Source organism: Erinaceus europaeus, chromosome 21 (genome assembly GCF_950295315.1).
Source record: "Erinaceus europaeus chromosome 21, mEriEur2.1, whole genome shotgun sequence".
NCBI classification, from domain to species: Eukaryota; Metazoa; Chordata; class Mammalia; order Eulipotyphla; family Erinaceidae; genus Erinaceus; species Erinaceus europaeus.
Window position 1 is genome coordinate 20404814 of NC_080182.1, and position 27611 is coordinate 20432424.

Genomic DNA, 27611 nt, shown 5'->3' on the forward strand with positions numbered 1-27611 from the left:
GAAGAAGCTCAAATGAACGACCTTACTGCACACCTCAAGGACTTAGAGGAAGAGGAACAAAGGAACCCTAAAGCAACCAGAAGGACAGAAATCACTAAAGTTAGAGCAGAAATAAACCACATCGAAAATAAAAGAACCATACAAAAGATCAATGAAGCCAAATGTTGGTTCTTTTAAAGATTAAACAAAATTGACAAACCCCTAGGAAGACTCACCAAACAAAAAAGAGAGAAGACTCAAATTAATAGAATTGTAAACGATGGAGGAGATATCACAACTGACACCACAAAAATCCAGAGAATCCTGCGAAACTTCTATGAAGAAATATACACCACCAAGCTAGAGAATCTGGAAGTAATGGAACAATTCCTAGAAGCATATGCCCTTCCAAAACTGAACCAAGAAGAACTACAAAATCTAAATGCACAATCACAGACAAAGAAATGAAACCATTATTAAGAATCTCCCCAACAACAAAAGTCCTGGACCAGATAGCTTCACAAACGAATTCTACAAAACTTTCAGGAAACAGTTAGTACCCATACTTCTTAAGCTTTTCCATAAGATTGAAGAAACAGGAATACTCCCTTCCACCTTCTATGAAGCCAACATCACCCTGATACCAAAAGCTGATAGAGAGAGAAAAAAAAAGGAAAACTACAGACCAAAATCTCTGATGAACATAGATGCCAAAATATTAAACAAGATCTTGGCCAACCAGATACAGCAACATATCAAAAAGATTGTTCATCATGACCAAGTGGGATTCATCCCAGGAATGCAAGGCTGGTTCAACATCTGTAAGTCAATCAATGTCATTCACCACATCAATAAAAGCAAAGCCAAAAACCACATGATTATCTCAATAGATGCAGAGAAAGCCTTTGACAAAATCCAACACCCATTCATGCTCAAAACTCTATAAAAAATGGGAATAGATGGGAAATTCCTCAAGATAGTGGAGTCTATATATAGCAAACCTACAGCCAACATCATACTCAGTGGACAGAAGCTGAAAGCATTCCCCCTCAGATCGGGGACTAGACAGGGCTGTCCACTGTCACCGTAACTCTTCAACATAGTATTGGAAGTTCTTGCCATAGCAATCAGGCAAGAGAAAGAAATCAAAGGAATACAGATTGGGAGGGAAGAAGTCAAGCTCTCACTATTTGCAGATGATATGATAGTATACATAGAAAGACCTAAAGAATCCAGCAGAAAACTACTGGAAGTTATTAGGCAATATAGCAAGGTATCAGGCTATAAAAATCAATGTACAAAAATCAGTGGCATTTCTTTATGCAAACACTAAATCTGAAGAAGAAGACATCCAGAAGTCACTCCCATTTACTGTTGCAGCAAAATCAATCAAATACCTAGGAATAAAGTTGACCAAAGAAGTGAAAGACTTGTATGCTGAAAACTATGAGTCGCTACTCAAGGAAATAGAAACTGACACCAAAAAATGGAAAGATATCCCATGCTCATGGATTGGAAGGATAAATATCATCAAAATGAATATTCTCGCCAGAGCCATATACAAATTTAATGCAATACCCATCAAAGTTCCACCAAGCTTCTTTAAGAGAATAGAACAAACACTGCAATCATTTATCTGGAACCTGAAAACACCTAGAATTGCCAAAACCATCTTGAGAAAAAGAAACAGAAATGGAGGCATCACACTCCCAGACCTTAAACTATATGATAAAGCCATCATCATCAAAACAGCATGGTACTGGAACAAAAATAGGCACACACCAGTGGAACACAATTGAAAGCCCAGAAATAAATCCCCACGCCTATGGACATCTAATATTTGATAAGGGGGCCCAAAGAATTAAATGGAAGAAGGAGGCTCTCTTCAATAAATGGTGCTGGGAAAACTGGGTTGTAACATGCAGAAGAACAAAATTGAACCACTTTATCTCACCAGAAACAAAAATCAACTCCAAATGGATCAAAGACCTAGATGTCAGACCAGAAACAATCAAATACTTAGAGGAAAACATTGGTAAAACAGTCTCCCACCTACACCTCAAGGACATCTTTGATGAACCAAACCCAATTGCAAGGAAGACTAAAGTAGAAACAAACCAATGGGACTACATCAAATTGAAAAGCTTCTGCACATCCAAAGAAACTATTAAAGAAACAGAGAGACCCCTCACAGAATGGGAGATGATCTTCACATGCCAGACATCAGACAAGAAACTAATCACCAAAATATATAAAGAGCTCAGAAAACTTAGCACCAAAAAAGGAAATGACCCCATCCAAAAATGGGCAGAGGATATGAACAAAACATTCACCTCAGAGGAGATCCAAAAGGCTAGCAAACATATTAAAAACTGCTCTAGGTCACTGATTGTCAGAGAAATGCAAATTAAGACAACACTAAGATACCACCTCACTCCTGTAAGAATGGCATACATCAAAAAGGACAACAGCAACAAATGCTGGAGAGGATATGGGGACATAGGAACCCTTTTACATTGCTGGTGGGAATGTAAATTGGTACAGCCTCTGTGGAGAGCAGTCTGGAAAACTCTCACAAGGCTAGACATGGACCTTCCATATGATCCAGTAATTCCTCTCCTGGGGTTATACCCCAAGGACTCCATAACACCCAACCAAAAAGAGGTGTGTACTCCTATGTTCATAGCAGCACAATTCATAATAGCTAAAACCTGGAAGTAACCCAGGTGCCCAACAACAGATGAGTGGCTGAGAAAGCTGTGGTATATATACACAATGGAATACTATGCAGCTATCAAGAACAATGAACCCACCTTCTCTGACCCATCTTGGACAGAGCTAGAAGGAATTATGTTAAGTGAGCTAAGCCAGAAAGATAAAGATGAGTATGGGATGATCCCACTCATCAACAGAAGTTGAGTAAGAAGATCTGAAAGGGAAACTAAAAGCAGGACCTGAGCAAATTACAGCAGGAACCTCACATCTCCACTATAGAGCCCCTACTTCCCCCAGTCTTGGAACCCTTGGATAGGGCCCACTTTCCCGTATGCCTCTCCCAATTCATATCAAATAATATTGCATCCACCGACCACAACCTAACCAATGCAACGATTGCCACCTCAATATGCTTTACCTCAGACTGTGTCCAGAGACTTCACGTGTGGAATGACAACCCTTCAGCTTCATTACTCGGGTGAGACCTTTCCTTTTATAGTACACTCTAGTTTCATCTCAGGTGGTTCACTTTCTAACAAAGTCCCAAAACCTAGATATACGCCAGTTTCTGTGAGAGAGGGCTTATGTTCACACGTATCCATAAACTTCTGCAAAATATATACCTGAAAGCAGAAATACGCTAAAGTTTGCAGTGAGTACCTCCCTAACACTTCCTCTCCACTATTCCAAGCTTTGGGTCCATGATTGCTCGACAATTTGTTTGGCTTTGTATGTTAACTCTCTTTTCAATCACCAGGTTCCAGATGCCATCAGGATGCTAGCCAGGCTTCCCTGGATTGAAGACCCCACCAATGTGTCCTGGAGCTCAGCTTCCCCAGAGACACCCTACTAGGGAAAGAGAGAGGCAGACTGGGAGCATGGACCAACCAGTCAATGCCCATGTTCAGTGGGGAAGCAATTACAGAAGCCAGACCTTCTACCTTCTGCAACCCTCAATGACCCTGGGTCCATGCTCCCAGAGGGATAGAGAATGGGAAAGCTATCAGGGGAGGGGGTGCGATATGAAGATTGGGTGGTGGGAATTGTGTGGAGTTGTAACCCTCCTACCCTATGGTTTTGTTAATTAATCCTTTCTTAAATAAAAAAAATTTTTTTAAAAAGGAAAAAAAATGTAAAAAAAAATTTTTTTAATTTTTTCTTTTTTTCTTTTTTCTTTTTTATTGGGGGGATTAATGTTTTACACTCAACAGTAAATATAATAGTTTTTACACGCATAACATTTCTCAGTTTTCCACATAACAGTACATCCCCCACTAGGTCTTCTGTCACCTTGTTTTGTCTATATCTTGATACTATGTATTTGTATATGTGGCTTCATAGTTTTCTTGTCTAGTTCACTGAACTGTTAAGTAACAGTTGCCTATTTTGATAATGAAACAAATATTTACTGAACACCAATATAATTTATTTATTATTTAATGAGAGGTATAGATAGAATAGATAGACGAGAGAGGGAGAGGGGAGGGGGGAGGGGGAGAGGTAAAGAGTACACACCAGAGCACTGCTCAGCTCTGGCTTATGGTGATGCCAAGGATTAAGCTTGGGACCTTGGAGACTCAGGCATGAAAGTCTTTTGCATAACCATTACTAACCATTATGCTATCTCCCCAGCTTATCATTTCTTATTCGTTTTAGTGTTTGCCATAGTTGTTTGCTTATGATGTTGCTTGATCAGATTTCATGAACTAGTTCTCATTCATTTACTAACCAGATATTTATTAACCATTCTGATTAAAATTCTGATTCTTAATATAGGTATTTATCATTTTGGAATGCCCCTCTTATAAGCACTTTCATTGAATACTGTAACATTTTTATCTCCCGTATTTTCATTTTCATCTATCTTAAAATATTTTTAAATGTTTTTTATTTATTTATTTAATTTATTTCCCCCTTTTTGTTGCCCTTGTTGTTTTTATCATTTTTGTGGTTATTATTATTGTTGTTATTGATGTTGTTGTTACCAGATAGGACAGAGATAAATGGAAAAAGGAGGGGAAGACAGAGATAGGGAGAGAAAGATAGACACCTGCAGACCTGCTTCAGTACTTGTGAAGCGACTCCCTTACAAGTGGGGAGCGGGGGCTCAAAGGGTGATCCTTATGCAGGTCCTGGAGTTTCACGCCATGTGCACTTAACCCACTACGCTACAGCCCGATCCCCTTTAAAATATTTTTATGGTGACTGTAAAACATTAATCTCTCAATAAAGGAAAAAAAATTCTTTTTTTTAGTTTCTCATCTGATTTCTCTTGATTAAATGTGTGGGTTAATCTTCACATAGCTGAGATTATTCCAGTTTTCTTCTTGTCCTGGATTTTTTGTTTCATACTATTGATTTTAGATAATAATCTCAGTATAATTAAGTTCAGCCTTCACTTTACTGATTACCAGTCTTGTAGTTTAATATATGATTTATCTCATAAAATGTTCCATGTGAAGTTGAGAGGGTGTGTTCTGTTGATATTGGATGGAACATTCTGCATGATACAGGAAAATACAGACATTGGCATCCGGGGAAAGAAAGTAGACTCTTGGTCATCTTTTGTCTAATATCCAGGCAGTCAGAATCTGTTCTGTATATACTATTTAGCACAGAGATAGTGAATACATAATGTTAGGACTCGGATGCCCATCTCATGGTATTATATGGAAAAAGGCAGAAAGGACAAAGGGGTAAAGAAATGTTAGAAAATACACTGTCTCGGCTGGGAGTATGTATCAACCCGCCAATACCAATGTTCAGGGGAGAAGCAGTTACAGAAGCCAGACCTTCCACCTTCTGCACCTCATAATGATCCTGGGTCCATGCTCCCAGAGGGATAAAGAATAGGAAAGCTTTCAAGGTAGGGGATTGGATGTGGAGCTCTGGGGTTGGGCAATGTATGGAAATGTACTCCTCTTATCCTATGGTCTTGTCAATGTTTCCACTTCATAAATAAAAAAAATTAAAAACATATACTGTCTCTTGCCAAATTTTCTTTCTACAATTTGGTTGGGATACATTCTCCCATGAATTAGGGGGAGAAAAGTATAATATTCTAATTGAGTATTTGTTTTTAATGAAGCTTAGTATCTAAAAATTATGATAAGATAAACAAGTACTTATTGGAAGTTTTCCAGTACCAGTATAGATTAGGAGAGCAACACATAACATGCTGTATTAATTTTTGAAAGATGGTTCAAAATTCAGAAAATTGGGGCTTAGGCTGTTCTTCCATACATAAGTCCTTGCTTAAGCAAAGAGTGATTTAAAATACAGATACAAGCATTAAATGAGTACTACCTAGCATAATGTGGGTTCTCAAAAAACATTCATTTTATTCTTCTCTCACAATAAATTCAGTTGATTCTATAAAGTTTTCTTTGAAAAAAAAAAAAAACTGAGAAAGTGTTACAAGCACCTAGCTACTCCAGATGTGGGCTATAGGGCAGAACCCTGCAAGTCATCAGAGACTGTCTGGGAATGCAGTCTCAGGTCCTAACCCTTCTACTGTGTCACACTCTAGATTTCTAACTAGATCCCTATGTGATCCGTATACACATTACAGGTTGAGAGGCACTGCTTGTGGATAAGGAGGGCTGGGCTAGTAACTACACTGACAGGTGGGAGACTCCAGACAACAGAAATCTTCCTGGGAAGCCCAGACAAGTCTGTTGGAGCAGAAGCAAGCAGGTAGGTGAAGGTAGGACATTTGCAGATGATCTGAGCATAGTTGTTCAGAGCTGTAACTGGCTGCAGCTTTACCTCAGGTGTCTTTCATTCTAAGCCACTTTCTTTTCCACTGAAGAGCTCATTTTCACCCTGTTGGTTCTCTTTATAGCCTTACCCCCTCACTAACAAGTGCCTTTTTGCAATTTAGGAAGTACAGCTCTGATGCTAACAGGAAAGGCTCAAATAACCCTAAGGCATCTTTAAACAACATTAGTCAGCTTCTGCTAGCAGCTGAGAACTATCAAATAAAATTTCTTAGTTGAGATGGGAGGTCCTCTTTTGAACCTCTTTTAAATATCATGGCAGTTTGGGGTGGGGACGGGGGTAGGGGTGGGAGCAAACCCCAGATTTTATGCAAGGAAATGATTAGAATTTAAAACCTAAGAGTTTAGAGTGGCTTTCTTTCTTCTTTTTTCTTCCTCTCTTTCTTTTTATTTATTTACTTATTTAATTTATTTTTGAGGCAAGTGGAGATAGAGTCCCACTTCCCACAAGACTAAGAGATTTCTGGATATCCAAACCTCTCTTACAAGTGGTCTGGCAAGTATCTATTAGTTCTAGATCAGCAATTTTAAAATTTATTTTTAATTATTGCTACTGTATTCTACACCACTCCTCACCTATACAAGTTAGATGCTTAGGTAAATAGATAGATAATGTTAGGGAGGGCATTTTCCTTTGCTCAATTAAGTTTTGTAATCAAAGTTCTATGAATTAAGATGACAAAAGAGAGATGAACAATCGAAAAGGCAAGTTAACTCAAATAACTGAATGAGACTTATAGAAAATGTAGCTCAAAGAAGCAGTTATGATTTGAAGTTCATGTACCATTTTAACAAATGAGAAAGGAAAAAATACTTGGGAAAAACAATGAATGACTTTGTGGGAAGATAAATGAATATTAGGGTTTTAGGGAGAGTAGATTGGAAGTCTCATAGTTTTGTGACAATATTTGTTTTTGAACTTCACATCTCAGTGCCTATATCCCCTAGTATATCTACCCCCACTGTCAGAAACTTCTCTTTAAGGTGGAATTATGTTAACTGAACTCTTTCAGAAGGCTCTACTTTAAGACAGATAAGAGAGAAGGAAACGCTCTATATGTGTTCATTTTTAAGTGTTCAGCACAAATAATATTCACACCACAATGAAATATTCTGGACCTTTTCAATAATTTTGAAAGTAGTGAGAGGCATATAGAAAGAATAGAAAGAAATCAAATCAATCTCTCTGTTGGGATGTGAGTCTCTCTGAAGACTTACAAGACTCAGGAATCTAAATTGAAACTCAAGTTCCAAAGCAGGATTTTTAAAGCATAAACTAGAGAATAACTGTATATCAAGATCTGGGTTCAGTCTTCACCCAGCTAGTTGCCCTGGCTCATGAGAAGAACAAAGAAGTGGAGATGGAGGGTCAGGGTTATGTGTGCATGCATATTACCAAAACTAGTCATGCAAAGCCATTTTCCATAGCCACCCTATATAATAATTCTCTTATTTCCCAAGGTCACATGTGTAAACTGTTCCAAAACATAGATTCCCAAATAGGCAAATACACTAGCCTCTTGGCTTCTCTTTTGCAAAGTGGTAGGATTGAGTTTTGGGTGGCCCTGGACTTGTTTTGGGAGAGAGTGAAAAATAGTTTCAATCACACCCCATCAGTTCTCTGCCAACAGATTTGAACACTTAGTGAAAGGTGACTCATCTATACATTCACCATAACTCATGCGCAAGAACAATCATGGCAGCATTATTTCAGTCACTCCTGACTGAAATGCACTACTGCCATTCAACAGCAGAAGAGAAAGATGAATGGTGGAAAATTCACATGGTAATAGCTCTACACTAATGGCAATTTCTAAAACTATAAACAGAATGAGTGAACTTTACAAATACAATGTTGACTGAAAGAGGCCATATACAGAAGACAGCATATTGTCTGTGATTCATTCATATGAAGTTGAAAAGCTATTCTGTGCTGTTCTAAACTGAAATGTAACTGACTCTTGAGAGCAGTGCAATGGTATAAAGGGACCCGGAAGGATTTCTGGAGTCCTGTAATACTTTGTTTCTTGATACGCATGCTGGTTAAAAGACAGCTGATGAAAATACATGACTCGGGTTTGAACCTGGTCCCCACCACACTGAAGGAATCTTCAGTGCTGTGATCTCTGAGTCAGTTCTTCATCTACAGTGAGAATATTCACTTCCTTTTGTTTATGAGAAATCATGTTCCTTAAGTAAAACTTATGGCTCATTTTTAGGCAGAAATGGAGAAGTATATAATCCTTCCTGGATTGCCTTCAGCTCAAAATAATCGATATACCAGCATGACAAATTTGGGATAATCCATTCTGATTCCTTTCAGTAGATACCATATTCCACTTATCTGTTCATCTGATGATGAGTACTTGGGTTGCAGCCACCTCTTGGCTTTATAACTAGCTGCTATAAACATGCATGTATAAATCACTCTCCAAGATCCTGCTTTCATCTTTTTCAACTTACACCCAGAAATAGAATTGTGAGAGCACAAGACATTTCTTCTCTTCTTCTTCTCCCCCAAAACTGTCCTATGTTATCTATAGCAATGGTTCCATCTTACATTGATGACAAAAGGCAGGGCTCAAGGTTCTTCATATCCTCATCAACTCTGATTTCCTGTCTGTTAAACCCAACCTATTCAAAGCCCTGCCCCTCTAGAGAAAGATGGAAACAGGCTGGAAGTATGGATTGACCTGCCAACACCCAGGCCCAGTGGGCAAGCAATTACAGAAGCCAGACCTTCCACCCTCTGCAACCCATAGTGATCCTGGGCCCATGCTCCCAGAGGGATAAAGAATAGGAAAGCTTCCAGTGAAGAGGATGAGGATACGGAATTCTGGCAGTGGGAACTGTGTAGAATTACACCCCTCTTATCCTATGATGTTGTCGATCATTAATAAATCAATTAAAAAAATTTTAAGTAATTTTATAGGACCAGATGGTGACTTACCTGGTTGAGCTTCCATGCTGTAACGTATCACGCTTCTAGTCCCCACATGTAGAAGGGATGGTGCACGAGCAGTGAAACGATGCTACAGGCGTCTGTCTTCCTCTCTTCATCTCCATATCTCCCTTGCATCTCAATTGCTCTCTTTCTCTCTCTCTCCTGTAAATAAATAAATACATAAACTATTTTTAAGAAAATTTAAAGATTTTTTTAAAGTAATTTTATTTTGGTTGCCAAGCTGGTGAAGTAAAACTTACCTAAGAAATACTGTCAAAATGATTACCAACCCCACTCCATGGTTATAGGTTAAAGCTCAAGATTCATTTTTTTCTACAGGTCCAGTTCACTTTCCTGATTTAAACATCTTCCCAATGTTTTCTCAACGCGACATTATTGACATTTTACTCCTCTACTTCCCCTCCTCCAGTTTTCTCTGCAGTTTTATTGGCAACTGCTAGAATCAACAGGACATGAGCAAGCCTGTAGAGGAGGAAGGGGGAATTCTTAGTCTCCAGGACATGGCAACGGGGGTAAATTGATAGATCTGAGAGCAGATGGTGCTCGCTACACAAACATTTCCCAGGGGAATATGAAGCCCAGCTCTGGCATTGTATCTGTATTTAGCAACATGAGGTTTGCCTCACTCAAGTCTGACTGAGCTGTTTGGTTTTTTGTTTTGTTTTTGTTTTGTTTTTTTAAAGATTCTTCTTGATGCTTATATAAGAAAAATATCAAGCCAAGAATCCTTTCCAAATCAAGGCCTGGTGTTTCATCAGATGCTGTGCTCCAAATACATGCTTTCAACTGTCTCTGCACGTTTACTTTGGTTCTTGCCTCTTCATGTCCCTTTTTATGTGATTTTTCTTTTTTTTTTTTAATTTAATTTTATTTATTTATTCCCTTTTGTTGCCCTTTTTGTTTTATTGTTGTAGTTATTATTGATGTCATTGTTGTTGGATAGGACAGAGAGAAATGGAGAGAGGAGGGGAAGACAGAGAGAGGGAGAGAAAGACAGACACCTGCAAACCTGCTTCACCGCCTGTGAAGGGACCTGCCTGCAGGTGGGGAGCCGGGGGCTGGAACCGGGATCCTGACGCCGGTCCTTGAGCTTAGTGCCACCTGCGCTTAACCCGCTGAGCTACAGCCCAACTCCCTTATGTGATTTTTCTATGCAGCTTCTTTGGATCGCTTGATTCTGTTCCAAACACTTCATCTGTCATGCTAACAACTCCAAATTTGCCTATTAGGTTCCTGTTGACTAAACTTCTTTCTTGTCAATCCCTCACAAAAAAAGATTTCAAAACAAGTTGAAAGGGGTTCTTTCAATGTGTAGGGAATTATTTCCTTACCGATGAAATACGTATCCATTGGCAATGTCAGTACCCATTTCAGGTAGTGTGCAGACAGTGAAACTTTCTCAGTGTAAAATGTTACTGAGATACAAAGGTGAAGACACATTATGGGGGAAATTAAGCCCTAGCAATTCCCTTTGTTCTTTGTATGTCATCTGTATGGTTATAATGTTCCCACACAGTGTCTAACACATAATAGGCTCAATATTTGATGAAGGGGGAAAAAGAAAGAGGGAACGGGAGAAGAATATGAAGCAAAGTATCTAATGGTAATGTAAAAGCCTTTGAGTCTTTTTTTTTGTTCACATTTCAAAATCAGCTTGTTCAGCAAAATACTTTATAAAATAGTTATCCTGTGATTTAAAGTAATTGGAATATTCTGCATACTATCGCTTCCTTTTGTGAATAGTCCTTATGTGCAAGGGAATGCAAAAGGCACTAGGAATCCTACTCAGAGAAATATAATTGATTCTGGTGTTTCCAGGGTATGCCATGGAATCCTGTCAGTATCCTTGACGTTTCAAACCTTCCTATCATCTAGTCATGTCCTATAGGACCAGTGGTTTTCAGAGCACACTGTGGCAAAAGCATCTTCAACTCAACCATATATAATTCGGAGACTGTCATTCTGAATCGTTTCCATGCAAAGAGCTTCTGAAACCATAGTTATCAACTACAGAATTGCCTCTGACACTGAACCAAGAGCCTCCTGATGAAAACACTTGTTCCTGTAAAGCCGAGAATATGTAATCCTATTTGCTACACAAATCGTGCATTCTACACATACCATAAGCCTACACTGGGGGGTTGCTTTTAAGTCCCAATGGTTTGTAGTTTTAACGACACTGGACGGTCTGGCTGTATGTAACAAGTGGCTTTGTAACGCTCTGATCTTGAGGTCATTACAAATAAGTTCAAATGCTTGAGAAACACATTTATTTGTGTGCCATCTGGTCCTGACACCACTTTCATTCTGTCACTAATTTCATACACCAAAACCAAGCACTGATTACCCTTTTCAGAGATGCCCATGTTTGACAATAAGGAAAGCAAGTAATTACTGAAACCAGAGTTTCAGGTGCCAGTCAATCATTAATAAAAGCAATCTCTAAGGTTGTCCCATAAGAAAAAGAATGGAAAACTTGCCTGACAATCCAGATAGAAAAAAAAAAAAAAAGGTAGAAGAATATGACTTCTCATGCCAAATTTTTTTTTTTTTGTCAGCAGATGGATATTCTACCATAAAAGTTAATATGGGCATCCACTGACATCTAGTGGACACCCAAGAGTTTGCTGTTTTGTCACAAATTACACTATAGGATTAGCAGGCTGTATAGTAATAGTATGTTAATGGTATTTAAGAAAACATTTTTCTGATGTTTGAAACCAACTGATTAGATATACTTAATATTATAAAGATTTTATTGCTCACACTGTGTTAAAACAGTGGCATAAATAGACGCCTACCAGAGTTAGTATCTTACTCTTTACTAGTGATTTTCCAGAGTCTTTCAAAATTATAACACCTCAAAGGTTTCATACCCATATATGATGTGTGCCTGCTGGATATATTTACCTAATATCAGAGGCCAGAATGATCTCATGAAGATATATGAAAGTCTTTCAATTTTGTAAAAGCTTTTTTTTTTTTAAGATGGAGACAGAGAAACAGACAGCTTCCTTCAATCTTCAATGTGGTAGAGGTTGTGCTTGAACCTGGGTTGTGCACATGACAAAGCAGTACACTATTCAAGGGAACTATTTCTTTTTCTAATTTTCAAACATATATGAATTAATTGGATCTAGATGCTGGTGAATCAGGAATATGGAAATCTTGGAAGTTTGGTGAAAAAAAAAGCTGAGTGAAACTACTGTGGACACGGTCACAGGTGGGAGAAGAAGGGCATTTTATCTAAAGAGGAAGTTTGTGCCTCTTATTTCCAGCATGATGTTGACCAGGAGACTGTGAAATAAAGCCTATTTATCTAGTTGTAGAGAGCTACCAGACTAAAGATGGGAGGAGAAAAAAGGGCAACATTTGTCATTTTCACTCGTGGATTCATAAAAAGTACTAAGAAAGAGACTGGAGGACTAAGTCAAACTTAATAATACAGGCTTTACGTGCTTGCTCTGGCAGCACGTATACTAACATTGGAATGAAAAATACAGGTTTTACAAGGTATGTAAAACCTTCAAAATATGGGGGTATGGATTGGCCTCCCAATGCCCATGTCCAGTGGAGAAGCAATTACAGAAGCCAGAACTCCCACCATCTGCATCCCAAAAATAATTTTGACCCATACTCCCAGTGGCAGAGAAGTGATAGGAGGAAAAAGGTTAATAAGAGGGCTTTGGTTAAGTTCGAGGGCTAACTCCTGGAATTTTTATAGTTCTTCACATGTTCTTGGTTGAGAGTCCAGTGCTTTATCCACTGTGCCATCTTCTGGACTCTTCCTATGTTCTTGTAACCAATATTACTGCACTGCTTGTTCCGCCATTACTGGTATTCCCTCCTCACATGTTTTCATTCCATACTTATATGGTTATTATACTTCTAACTTTGGAAAATTATACACTAACAACAGGAAAGAGGTAGAATGTTTTTAAACAACTAAGAGAAATTCAAATTCATAGTTAACTAAAAGACATTAAAAGAGAAGCTGATAAATGTATTAGGGTTGAATGATCTATTTAATTTATTTTGACATTGTAAGTGGCCTCAGATATGTATTGAAACATTTACCATATTTTCTCAAGCCATTGCATAACTCTGAATAACTCAACTAAAAAGCTGTATTAGGACTGGTCAGCTGAGCACCTGATGGAACACACGTTACCATATGCACAAGGCGCCAGGTTAAAGCCCCCAGTCCTCACCTGCAGGGAGGGAGTTTCACAAGTGCTGAAATAGCACTGCAGGTATCTCTCTTCCTCTCTCCTTACCTATTTTCCCTGCCCCACTCAATGTCTCTCTGTCCTACTAAATAAAATAAATGTTAAAAACAAGACAAAAATATTTTTAAGAGAGAAAGTTATATCAGTCACTTTTTGTAATGCAACAACCTCCAAATTTATACCTTCAATACTTATTTTTCTTAATCCAAGATGTGCAAATCATATAAGGAGACTGTTTTAGATGTGGGTAGTGTTGAAGTATGCTGCATTTCTGGAGCAGTAGCTATCTGCAACAAGTTCTCTTCATGATAATGACAAAAATGCAAGAGTAAAAGCTCAAACACTTGAATACACTTCAGCTCATGTTTGTTTGCGAGTGTTCCACTAACCAAAGCAAGTTGCCCAGTTAAGCCCCAAGTTGAGGTGTAAAGCTGGGAAGTGGGGAAGTGAAGGACACTGTAAAGTCACATATCCAAGATTATCTTCAAAGTAAACACCTCCAGAAGGGAGGGAGCAATCTAGTTTACAACAAAGGCAAAAGTGCTAAGGTATAAAAAAGCATGGCTGGTCTGGCTTCAGAAGTGCTAACATCACAGACCAGATATGAAAGATGACAAGAGAACAGATACTACTCATTGCCTACAGTAAAGTACCCTGGGTTATGTAATCATGGATCTTAGACATATTCGTTACTCAGAAAAGTAAAACAGATACAACTTTCAAGTAAGTGTGAATCAAACTTGAAACCCATGTCAGTTTCTGCAATGCTGATCTCAAGATATGTCCAAGGACTTTGCCCTGTTTTGTGCCTCAAGTCCCCAAAGGTAGAGTGAGCTGGAAGCCAGTCATGCTCTGCATCTTCTAAATGTAAATGAAGCTTGTGAAAATGTTTTTATATAGCCGAGTTCTCAGTAAAAATTACAAAAAATAAAAAATGAAAATACAACATCACTGCTTTGTCTACTATGTGTACAGCTTATAGTTGTTAGTAATGTTTGTCTATTAAGATATCAGCAGCTCATTGACTGCAGTAGGTTAATCAGCTTAAAATTTATTTTTATATGAATAAACTTGATCAAACTCTGAAAATGCTCTTACATAACTGACAGCATTATGTACTTCAGTGTTCCAATGATCAGAGAAGCTGTGACCTTTTCCCATGCAGATTATTCAAGTGTCAGTGTCCAGCTACATGATCAACTACTGAAACACATGAGAAACTCAGTAGAAATAGAATAGTAGAATACTGTAGGAGAGGTTGTGGGGTCAAAGGAACCCTCGTGCACTACTGGTGGGAATGTAAATTGGTCCAACCTCTATGGAGAACAGTCTGGAGAACTCTCAGAAGGCTAGAAATGGACCTACCCTATAATCCTGCAATTCATCTCTTGGGGATATATCCTAAGGAGCCCAACACATCCATTCAAAAAGACCTGTGTACAAATATGTTCTTAGCAGCACAATTTGTAATACCAAAACCTGGAAGCAACCCAGGTGTCCAACAACAGATGAGTGGCTAAACAAGTTGTGGTATATATACACAATGGAATACTACTCAGCTATAAAAAATGGTGACTTCACCATTTTCAGCCGATCTTGGATGAAGCTTGAAAAAAATCATGTTAAGTGAAATAAGTCAGAAACAGAAGGATGAATATGGGGTGACCTCACTCTCAGGCAGAATTTGAAAAACAAGATCAGAAGAGAAAACACAAGTAGAACCTGAACCGGAATTGGCATGTAGCACAAAAGTAAAAGATTCTGGGGGGGGGAGAGAATACAGGTTCAAAAAGGAAGACAGACGACCTAGTGGACCTAGTGGGGGTTGTATTGTTATATGGAAAACTGGGGAATGTTATGCATGTACAAACTATTGTACTTACTGTTGAATGTAAAACATTAATTCCCCAATAAAGAAATTTTTAAAAATTTAAAAAGAAAAAGAAATAATACTGTAGGGGGCCAGGCCCTAATACAACAGGTTAAGCGTACATGGCATGAAGTCCAAGGAACAGGGAAAGGATCCTGGTTTGAGTCCCTGGCTCCCAACCTGCAGGGAATGGGGAGGCCACTTCACAGGCGGTGAAGCAGGTCTGCAGGTGTCTATCTTTCTCTCCCCCCTCTGTCTCCCCTCCTCTCTCCATTTCTCTCTGTCCTATCCAACAACAATGACAGCAATAAGAATAATAATAATAACAACGATAAACAACAAGGCCAACAAATAGGCTCTAGGAGCAGTGGATTCATATAGTGCAGGCACGGAGGCCCAGTGATAACTCTGGAGGCAAAATAATAATAATAATTAATAACAAATAAATAAAAGAAATAATACTGTAATTTTCAAGCCAGGTTGCATCTGGCTTTAATTCATTCATCTTGAGTACTATTTTGCATTTCACTGTCTGTGAAACCTATGAAAAAATATGTATTTGTGAATTAAAATAAGCCTTAAGACTATAAAACCAAATTAGGAATTAATCAGAACAGAAAGAGAAGACTAAGGAGTAAACCAGGTAATGGAAGCCAATTGTATGGTGAAGGACACATTTACTTAGAGTTTTAGTGATGAACCTAGTATAATATACACAGATGTTGACTTATGATAACATACACCCCAAAATATGTAGTACTCTAATGCAACTTGCTTTAATTGAAACTTATTTTAAAAATTCATTCTTTTGGTGATAGTTATTATCCGTTATTACTTTAGTTGGTATTTCAAAAATATTATTCTCTTACATATATTCTAATGGTTGAGTCACAAATATGCAAAGAGGGTCTTGCTGGAGTGATTTATTGTCTCTCTGTGACCTCCCATTCATGGTAGAAAAAAAAGTTATTCCAATAAGAGAGATATTCAAGATGCTCTAGATTAGGCCAAGCTCAATGGAAGTTCATTTTTTCCCCTTCATCTGTGGTAATTTAATGACTATTTGGTTGGTCTTGTAAAATCTCACACCTCTGGGTTTGCTCTTGGCTGGGGCAACAAAATGTTTGGTTCAATACTACCATGATGCCAACCTGCCTTCCCTAGGAAGACGACCTCACCAATGTGTCCAGGAACCCTACCTCCCCAGAGCACTACCCCACTAGGAAAAGACAGAGACAGGATGGATCAACCTATCAATGCCCATGTCCAACAGAGAAGCAATTATAAAAGTCAGACCTTCAAGCCTCTGAGGCCCATAGAGATCTTTGGTCCACACTCCCAGAGGAATAAAGAATAGGGGAGCTTCCAATGGAGGGGATGGGATACAGCACTCTGGTGGTGGGAGTTATATGAATTGTACTTCTTTTATCCCACAATCTTGTTGACCATTATGAAACCACCACCGATAATAATAATAAAGGAATTAGGAGGAGCCCCAAACTAACCGGGGTGGGGGGAGGGTTCAGGTCCTGGAACTTGGTAACAGAGAAGGACACAGAGGGGGTTGAATTATGTGGAAAACTGTACAAAGTTACACATGTGCAAACTACTGTTTTACTGCTGAGTGTAAACCACCAATCCCCCTCAATAAGGGGGGAAAAAAGTTTGGCTCATGCTCGTGTCTCTCTTCCTCCAACAGACACTAAAACCACAAGACCAAGTTCTTGAGGTCTTTTAAGTTAAGATATAATCTCTGAACTGGCATTCCATCTACATATTATTGGCCAAAATTTAAACACAGCCAGCTTACATTCAAGGGCAATAGTCCAGCTGTCTATTTTGTGTTAAACAAACCACCTCTGAATACAGTTGATTAAATCAACGAACATTTTGTTTTGCTCAGATAGGTCATTTGGTCTTGGTGAGGGCAATTCATCTCCGCTCCACTAGATGTCAGCTGGGCAGCTCCACAAGCATTCCAAGGTGCCTCAGTCACATGACTAACAAATTCCTCTGCTAAGAGGTTCTCAGGGGACAGATTAGCTTCCTTGCACAATAGTGACTCAGTCCCCAAAGTAAGCATCTCAAGAGACCAGAAAAGGCAGCTGCTAGATTCTTAAGGCTTGGCCCAGAAATTGGGACCTTACACTTCTACTATATTCATTGTCAGGCAGTTACCACCCAGACTCTGTGACATGGTCAGAGGCTTATCTCTCATTGGAAAAAAAAAAAAATAATAATAATAATAAAGGAAAGAATCTGGGGGCTCTATTTTACTGTCATAGATGTACTCTAAGTTTTACTCTTGATGAGACAGGTGATAGTATCACCTTGCAAAGGACATGAATTCTGGAAGAGGTGGCAAACATTTCACCATCAATATAAGTAAAGGGATAGAGACCGGTGGTTCAATACGACTCTGCTCCATTTAACCAAGGTATTATTTTATTTGTTTCAGTTTTAGGTTAACTATAATGTGTCAAGAGGTAAATTTAGAAATCTTACATTATTTAAATGGCTTAGAGAATTTTATATATAAAGCCTTTATAAGTGCCTCTCTTTTATTTTGAAGTAAATGTTATTACTTTAGCTCCCCTTGAAAGCTGTGAAATCATGTTTTATTGATAGGATGACTATTATACAACAGTGGAGGTAATCATCTTATTCCACTTGACAAGATGAACACGGACTGCTTTTTTTTTTTTTTTTTTTTGCACAGAAGAGACAGAGAAGTACTCAATTACAGCTGTGTGATCAATAGAAAATCTCTCATTTATATGAATGACAAAGGCATTGATTGCACATGGGGCAAGAAACTTTGGAAGCTATAGTCACCCGGAATGTGCGTTGAGCAACCTCCTCTTTGCCTTATGAACTGCAATTGAAATCTAAAAGACCAACAAACAGAGTTACCCACTGACTTCTGCTCAATCTCACTTACACACATTCATATATGATTCTATGGGACAAAAACACTCTTTCAGGGAGAAAACTCTAAATTATATGCATCTCTTATATCTCCAAGTCCCTATTTTCCTTTTGCAAGTAGTGAGCAGATTTCAGGCAAAAGGCCTGATGTCCTAGAAATCCTAAAAGTCAGTATTTTATAGTATCCACTTAATATGTTTTGATAAACTTAGTCCATGTTCTCCTAGCCCCCCTACAGGAAAGTGCTGAAAGGGCAACAGGTAGAGCCCACTGAGCCATAAACTGAATCAGCTTGAGTTTGTGGACTGCGAGTTTCTCAAGCGCTTGCAGCTAGGCCTATAGGTCAGGAGTGAGAGAGACTTCACTTTTTAAAAAAGTGGAATCTCTCGGTTTTATCTTTGTTTTAAGGTACCATAAAGAAGATTACTCATTTTTCTATGATATCTTGGATACACAAAGGATGTGACTGCCAAGGATGTGTCAATGAAAACTCTTAATCACCCAAGGAAAGAAATCTGCCTCTCTTGTAGAACTGAACATTCATTCATGTATCCTAAGATATAATTGCCTTGTACATACGCACCAGCGTATGGTAAGGGGAATGTTCTTGACATGGCTGTAATAAGGGAATAGCTTAAAATGCCTGCTGGTAGGAAAGCTGAGTAAATAAATCATGGAATATTCATGGTAGTTATTACTTTACTTTTTATTCTTATTTTTAATTTTTTATTATCTTTATTTATTTATTGGCTAGAAACAGCCAGAAATTGAGAGGAAAGGTGGGCAAAAGGCAGAGAGACACCTGCTTTCCCCTTGCAGGTGAGACCAGGGGCTCGAACCTGGGTCCTTATGCACTGTATGTAGCACGTGCTCTCAGCCAGATGCGCCATCATCCAGGCCCCTAGTTATTAGTTTATAGCGTTTTCCAACGAATGAACTATAGCTATAAATAACTATAGGAATAAACTTAACAATTATAATATTGAGTGGGATAAAAGGAAAAACTAGAAAACGGAAAATATCTAAAACTAGACACACACACACACACACACACACACACACACACACACACACACACACACACAATGAAATCACTCGTGTTAGTTCAGTAATAAGCTCGTGGCGCCCCTTCCCGTCCCGCCGCGTCCAGTCCCGCCGGGTCCCGCTGCACACGGGCTCCGGGGCGCCGGCCACGTGCTCCCGGTGGGCGCCGCAGGGCCCTGGGCACCAGCTCCTCCCGCAGGGTCCGGGGTCCGGGGCCCTCTGGGGTTGGGGGTGCGGGGCGGGGACTCCGGACCCCTTCACCTACCTCACCCATGGACCGGGAGCAGCGGGAGCTGGGCTCAGACAACTGGGACGACACCCGGGAGGACGACAGACGGACTGACGGAGGGACCCCGGACTGAAGGACGGACCCCGGAAGGACGAAGACGCCTAACTGCCGAGCCGCCCCGCACCTGCGCCACACCCCCTGCGGGTTGGGCCCCAGGCTGTTTACATCTGCTGAGCATCGTTTTCATATTGGGAGCAGGGTCCGTAAACAGGCACTTGAATTTTATGGATACATTAAACTAGTAAATTTTATTCGACTTAAGAATCCTACAATCGAGTATTTGGAGTCCATATGCAACCCAGTGCCTGGGGAGAAAGCAGAGTATTTGTGACTAGTGTTAGAACATGATCTTCTGCAAAAAGTGAGATAATTTGCTCCGGTTTTTGTGATGGACGTAGATGTCAGGACCTACTCGTCGTATACCACTGAGGTTGCAAACCTCCGGGGGGATCAGGGTGGCGTTTATTTTAGCTCTTACGGGATCCATGAAGAAATGCTAAAGGACAGTGAATGAACAGAAAGTTAGCGAGATTTGATATATCAAAACCCACATATCTTTAAAAAAAAAAAAAAAAGGTAGTTTTGCATGTTGGTTGTGGAACTGGGATTCTGTCTATGTTTGCTGCTAAAGCTGGGCCAAGAAGGTTTTTAGAGTAGATCAATCTGAAATACTTGACCAGGCAATGGGCATTATAAGACTGAATGGATTGGAAGATACTCTTAACACTAATTAAAGGAAAAGTTGAAGAAGCTCATCTTCCTGTAGAGAAAGTGGTTGTTATAATATCCGAGTGGATGGGCTAGTTTCTTCTTTTTGAGTCAAGGTAAAATCTGTACTTTATGCAAAGAACAAATACTTGGCAGGAGGATCGGTTTACCCTGATATTTGCACTATCAGCCTGGTGGCAGTAGGTGATGCAAATAAGGATGCTGATAGAATTTCTTTTTGGGGTGATATTTATGGCTTCACTATGTCCTGCATGAAGAAAGTGGTTATGCCAGAAGCTCTTGTGAAAGTTTTAAATGCAAAGACTTGTTTCTGACCCTTGTAGTATTAAACATATAGCTTGCCATAAGACATCTATCACAGATTTGGAATTTTCTTCAGATTTTACCCTGAAAATCACAAAGACATCTTCATGCAAGGCAGTTACTGGCTACTTCGATATATATTTTGAGAAGAATTGCCACAAAAGTGCCTTGTTCTCTACGGGCCCCAAGAATACCAAAACACACTGGAAGCAAACAATATTTCTATTGGAAAAGTCATTTTCAGTAAAAGCATGTGAAGCATTGAAAGGAAAGGTCACAGTCCATAAAAACAAGAAAGGTCCACATTCTCTCATTGAACAACTTTCTCATTGAACAACTCCACTCAAACTTATGGGCTTCAGTGAAAAAAAAGCACAAAAGTCATAAAAGCAAAATTATCTAATGGGGTGGGGAGAGAGGGGAGTGGTTGGAGTCAGGGGCTTTCCGTGAGCCCCCAGGTGTGGTACGTTCTTTCCTCATTAGTCCCCTAAAGTCTGGTTTCCTAGGCATCTAATGTAATTCAGCTGAGAAAGGGAACCATCTAGTACTCGAACCATCTAGTACTCGTGGTCCAACCATGTTGTTCGTGGAAATTTGTCCAGCCAGGTAGATCTCAGCACATGTAACTCCTACATGGATTTTAGACAGAAAAAAAATGGTCTAAATTTATAACAAAGAATAGTCTTTGTTATCTTTATAAGTTTCATTAGACTAGTGGCCAAACATAAATCATTACACATTTTAGTGCAGATTTCCTGCTTTTCTGAGCAGAGTTTACACTGTACGATCTGTTAGACTATCAGGATATCATAGATTATAAACAAGTATGAGAGCTAAAATTTGGGAAACAGAAGTTTTACTCTTATCCAGATCATACTGAAGACCACTCAGCTGCTTGTCTTGATTAGCGTGTTTCTAGTTCTCATTCTGTAGTTCTCCCATCTTGGAAATAAGCCTAAACTATATTTTGTGTTGCCCAGGATATTTAATTTCAAAACATTTATCATAGATTTCATAAGATTTTAGAGATTAAGATAAATATGTTCTTGATGCCATCTTCAAACTAGCTTTATGTGCAAAATTCGACATAATTGTTAATATATTTACTTTTTCAGTCTATCAGGTTATGTGTAATACAAGGTTATTTACTGAGTTTGAAATGCTGAATGAAAAACATTCAATAAAATGTATTAAACATTAGTAATATAAGCTTATTTTTAAATATTTATTTATTTTCCCTTTTGTTGCCCTTGTTGTTTTTTACTGTTGTTGTAGTATTATTGTTGTTGTTATTGATGTTGTCGTTGTTGGATAGGAGAGAGAGAAATGGAGAGAGGAGAGGAAGACAGAGAGGGGGGAGAGAAAGACGCCTGCAGACCTGCTTCACCGCATGTGAAGCGACCCTCCCCCTGCAGGTGGGGAGCCAGGATTCTTGCGCTGGTCCTCAACGCTTTGCACCACATACGTTTAACCCGCTGTGCTACATCCTGACTCCCAATATAAGCTTATTTTGGCTCCAGGTGGTGGCACACCTGGCTAAGTGCGCACAGATTCAAGACCCTGGTCTCCACCTGCAGGGGGAAAGCTTCACAAGTGGTAAAGTAAGAATGTAGATGTCTCTCCCTTTCCCTCCTTACCTTCTCTCTGCTTTTATCTGTCTCTATACAATAATAAATAAAATAAAGATTTATTTATTCATTTATTTATTTTATTTTTGCCTACAGGGTTATTGCTAGGGCTTGGTGTCTGCACTCCGAATTCACTGTTCATAGAGGCTATTTTTTTCCCCTTTTGTTGCCCTTGTTTATCATTTTTATTATTGTTGTTATTGTTGCCATTGTTGTTGGACAGCACAGAGAGAAATCGAGAGAGGAGAGGAAGACAGAGAGGGGGAGAGAAAGATAGACACCTGCAGACCTGCTTCACTGCCTGTGAAGCGATCCTATCTTCTAATGGCATCACTGAATTTAATGATGGAAGATTTCCTACAAACATCCAGTGCATAGCAGTATGATGAGGAACATTAAGAATTAGGAAACTGGAGGTTCCCAGAAGATGGCAGACTGAGAAACTGCTAGTGGCTTGAGCTCTGACCACATCTTCTGGAAACGGTAGGATTTTCTGCCTTTAATAGGCCAGTCAATAAGGGGTCCTAGTGGTGACACCAAGGAGGTGACTATAGCTTAATTTGGGTTAAAAAATAGAGTAGAAAAAAAGGGAAAAAAAATTTTTTCTTTTAAATTATTAAACACACCTCCGCCCCCTTCCCCCCCCATAACCAGTCCCTGGGGACCAGCTCCTAGCAGGCTCCCCTGCTGAGCTTCTTTCTTTACCAAGATTCCTGTCCCACCAGGGAGTATCATTCATTCTAAGTCTATACCCTTCTGAAACCTCTGGCCTTTTTTCTTTCTAAGTAGCCAACCAACCCCTCACCCCACATAGCTAATTAAATAATTAAAAATAAATAAATAAATAAATAACTCTTTCCTTTCACCGCTCTTTTATGACAGTTCTTTTTCTTATCTTTTTCTTTTTTCTCTCTCTTTCTTTTTTTTTCTTTTTCTCATTCTTGTCATCCTTTCTTCCTTAATCCTACAGCTTCCAAAGCCACAGCCCCCATCCCCCACACCATCAAACAGTGTGCTTTTTTGAATTCACTGATACACATTTGGGAATTATTTTGGGGAAGAATTCTGACTCAGAGTGGACTCTCACTGAGAGTATCTCTGCTCAACTTCCCTTCCTCCTTTAGCTACCCCTAGAATATACAGTGGATAGTAGATTTGCATAACTGTCTATTTCAGCCATCCTTGTCTAGTCCTGAGGTTTTTTTTTTTAATTTTTTTTCTCTTTCTTAACAATCAGCTGCCTCTGATCACGAGGTTTGAGGTAATCTGGGACAGGGTTTTTTTTTTTACCCTGCTCTATTTTATTATTAATATTATATAAAGGCATATATCCCCCCCCGTAGGTGGATCAGAATTAACTCTTAGGGTATCTTTCATTGCTAGGGTAGTGGGCATCTTATCTATTGTGAGAGGAACTTGTCTCGTTACTCCTACCTCCTCTACAGACTCTCCCCTTCCTCCTCCTTCTAGCTAATTAAAAAAATTAAATTAAAAATAAAGTAATCAAAAAAACTTTCCTTTCACTGCTCTTTAATTACAGCTCTTGTTCTTATCTTTTCTCTTTTCTCTCTCTTGTTTCTTTTTTCTTATTTTTCTTTTTTTGTATCTTATCATACACTTCTTCCTTCTTCTTTGCCTTTCTGAATTTGTGAATTATTTTGGGGAATAAATCTGATTCAGAGTGGACTCTCTATGTGTGTATCTCTGCTCTACTTCCCTTTCCCCTCTTGTTACCCCTAGAATATAGAGTGGATAGTAGATTTGCATAACTGTCTATTCTTGCTATCCCTTCTTTCTTTTCTCTTTCTTCTTCACTGGGATATGGTTACTATTTTTTCATGGACTGGAGACATTGTTTGGCTAACTGGTAGTGATTAAACTGCTTCAATACTTGCTTCAGTTGCTACTATAATTCTTGAGGTTGGTGAGTGTCATAAAGATATTTAGTACAATGTTGCTTGTACTCAAGACACAACAACTGAGGAACAACAGAGCATAAAAATAAGAAACACATAAATCAAAAAACTGGGTAGATCAAAAATAAATAAAACTGCTACTCCAATGAATGAAGACAAAAGACCAGAAGAAACTACAAATCAGCCAGAAGTAATCATAGATAAGAAAAGAATGCAAGCAATAATAAAAGTATTAATCATAGAAATGAAAACAACATTGGAGGAAAGGAATGGCAGTATTAGGGAAACAACAGTTGAGACCCCCCAAGGAAAATACTGATTATCTTGAGGCAATTAGAGAACTGAAAGCTGAAATAGCTGTAATGAAGAAAGAAGCTGAGGCAAGGGAAAGCAGACTAACAGAAGCAGAAAACAGAATTAGTCAGACAGAGGATGAGTTAGAGAAAACGAAGAAAGAGGTGAAAGAGCTCAAAAAGAGATTGAGAGACATTGAAAACAACAACAGAGACATATGGGATGATCTCAAAAGAAGTAACATTCGTATAATTGGCCTGCCAGAGGAAGAAAGAGAGGAAGGGGAAGCAAACATTCTAGAGGAAATAATAGAAGAAAACTTCCCAGACCTGAATAACAGAAAGGACATCAAGATTCAAGAGGCCTAGAGAGTTCCAAACAGAATCAACCCAGACCTGAAGACACCAAGACACATCATAGTCACAATGAGAAGTAAGGATAAAGAAAGTATCCTAAAGGCTGCAAGAGAGAAACAAAAAGTCACATACAAGTTAAAACCCATAAGATTATCTGCAGACATCACCACTCAAACTCTAAAAACCAGAAGAGAATGGAAAGATATCTATCGAGCCCTGAATGAAAAAGGGTTTCAACCAAGGATAATATATCCTGCTGGGCTTTCATTCAAACTAGATGGAGGGATCAAAACCTTCTTAGACAAACAACAGTTAAAGGAGGAAACCATCACCAAACCAGCCCTTAAAGAGGTTCTAAAAGACCTCTTATAAACAAGAACATCACTATAATACTGGCAATATATCAGAGCAAACAAAAAAAATTTTTTTGAACAATGGCACTACAATACATTAAATCCATAATATCAATAAATGTCAATGGCTTAAACTCACCCATCAAAAAGCACAGAGGTGGGGGATGGATTAGAAAACATAATCCAACCATATGCTGCTTGCAAGAATCCCATCTGTCACAACAAGATAAACACAGACTTAAAGTGAAAGGATGGAAAACTATCATACAGGCTAACGGACCACAAAAAAGGGCAGGAACAGCCATTCTCATCTCAGACACAATAGATTTTAAATTAAATAAAGTAATAAAAGATAGGCAAGGACATTACATAGTGATTAGAGGATCAATCAGCCAAGAAGACTTAACAATCATTAACATCTATGCACCCAATGAGGGACCATCCAAATACGTCAAGCACTTACTGAAAGAATTTCAAAAATACATCAATAGTAATACTATAATAGTGGGAGACTTCAATACCCCACTCTCACACTTAGACAGATCAACAAAGCAGAGAACCAACAAAGATACAAGAGAATTGAATGAAGAGATTGACAGACTAGACCTCTTGGAAATTTTCAGACTCCTTCACCCCAAAAAACTGGAATACACCTTCTTTTCAAATCCATATAACACATACTCAAGGATAGACCACATGTTGGGTCACAAAGACAACATCAATAAATTCAATAACATTGAAATCATCCAAAGTATCTTCTCAGACCACAGTGGAGTAAAACTAACATTTAACAACAAACAGACAATTATTAAAAGTCACAGAATTTGGAAACTAAACAACATACTCCGTAAGAACCACTGGGTCAGAGAGTCACTCAAGCAGGAAATTCAAATGTTCCTGGAAACAAATGAAAATGAAGACACAACCTATCAAAATATTTGGGACACTAAAGCAGTATTGAGAGGGAAATTTATAGCCATACAATCACATATTAAACACCAAGAAGAAGCTCAAATGAACGACCTTACTGCACATCTCAAGGACTTAGAGGAAGAGGAACAAAGGAACCCTAAAGCAACCAGAAGGACAGAAATCACTAAAGTTAGAGCAGAAATAAACAACATCGAAAATAAAAGAACCACACAAAAGATCAATGAAGCCAAATGTTGGTTCTTTGAAAGATTAAACAAAATTGACAAACCCCTAGCCAGACTCACCAAACAAAAAAGAGAGAAGACTCAAATTAATAGAATTGTAAACGATGGAGGAGATATCACAACTGACACCACAGAAATCCAGAGAATCCTGCGAAACTTCTATAAAGAACTACACGCCGCCAAGCTAGAGAATCTGCAAAAAATGGAAAAATTCCTAGAAGGATATGCCCTTCCAAAACTGAACCAAGATGAACTACAAAATCTAAATGCACCAATCACAGACAAAGAAATGAAACCATTATTAAGAATCTCCCCAACAACAAAAGTCCTGGACCAGATGTCTTCACAAACGAATTCTACAAAACTTTCAGGAGACAGTACCCATACTTCTTAAGCTTTTCCATGAGATTGAAGAAATAGGAATACTCCCCTCCACCTTCTATGAAGCCAACATCACCCTGATACAAAAAGCTGATAGGGACACAACAAAAAAGGAAAACTACAGACCAAAATCTCTGATGAACATAGATGCCAAAATATTAAACAAGATCTTGGCCAACCGGATACAGCAACATATCAAAAAGATTGTTCATCCTGACCAAGCGGGATTCATCCCAGCAATGCAAGGCTGGTTCAACATCCATAAGTCAATCAATGTCATTCACCACATCAATAAAAGCAAAGCCAAAAACCACATGATTATCTCAATAGATGCAGAGAAAGCCTTTGACAAAATCCAACACCCATTCATGCTCAAAACTCTACAAAAAATGGAAATAGATGGGAAATTCCTCAAGATAGTGGAGTCTATATATAGCAAAACTACAGCCAACATCATACTCAATAGACAGAAGCTGAAAGTATTCCCCCTCAGATCGGGTATTAGACAGGGCTGTCCCCTGTCACTGTTACTCTTCAACATAGTATTGGAAATTCTTGCTATAGCTATCCGGCAAGAGAAAGAAATCAAAGGAATACAGATTGGAAGGGAAGAAGTAAAGCTCTCACTATTTGCAAATGATATGATAGTATACATAGAAAAACCTAAAGAATCCAGCAGAAAACTACTGGAAGTTA

The 27611-nt window shown here is 38.8% G+C and overlaps 1 protein-coding gene and 1 pseudogene across 1 annotated transcript in view; one reads left to right on the forward strand and one right to left on the reverse strand.

Annotated features, from left to right (window-relative positions):
• The window catches only part of GADL1 (glutamate decarboxylase like 1), a 439849-nt gene extending 430280 nt beyond the window's left edge, over positions 1-9569 (reverse strand). The window contains exon 1 of the mRNA XM_060180480.1: positions 9424-9569. The gene's annotated coding sequence lies outside the window, so the exon portion shown is untranslated. The remainder of the gene's footprint in view (positions 1-9423) is intronic.
• LOC103108595 (protein arginine N-methyltransferase 3-like) overlaps positions 1-21195 on the forward strand; it is a 137201-nt pseudogene extending 116006 nt beyond the window's left edge.
• Positions 21196-27611: the final 6416 nt, after the last annotated feature.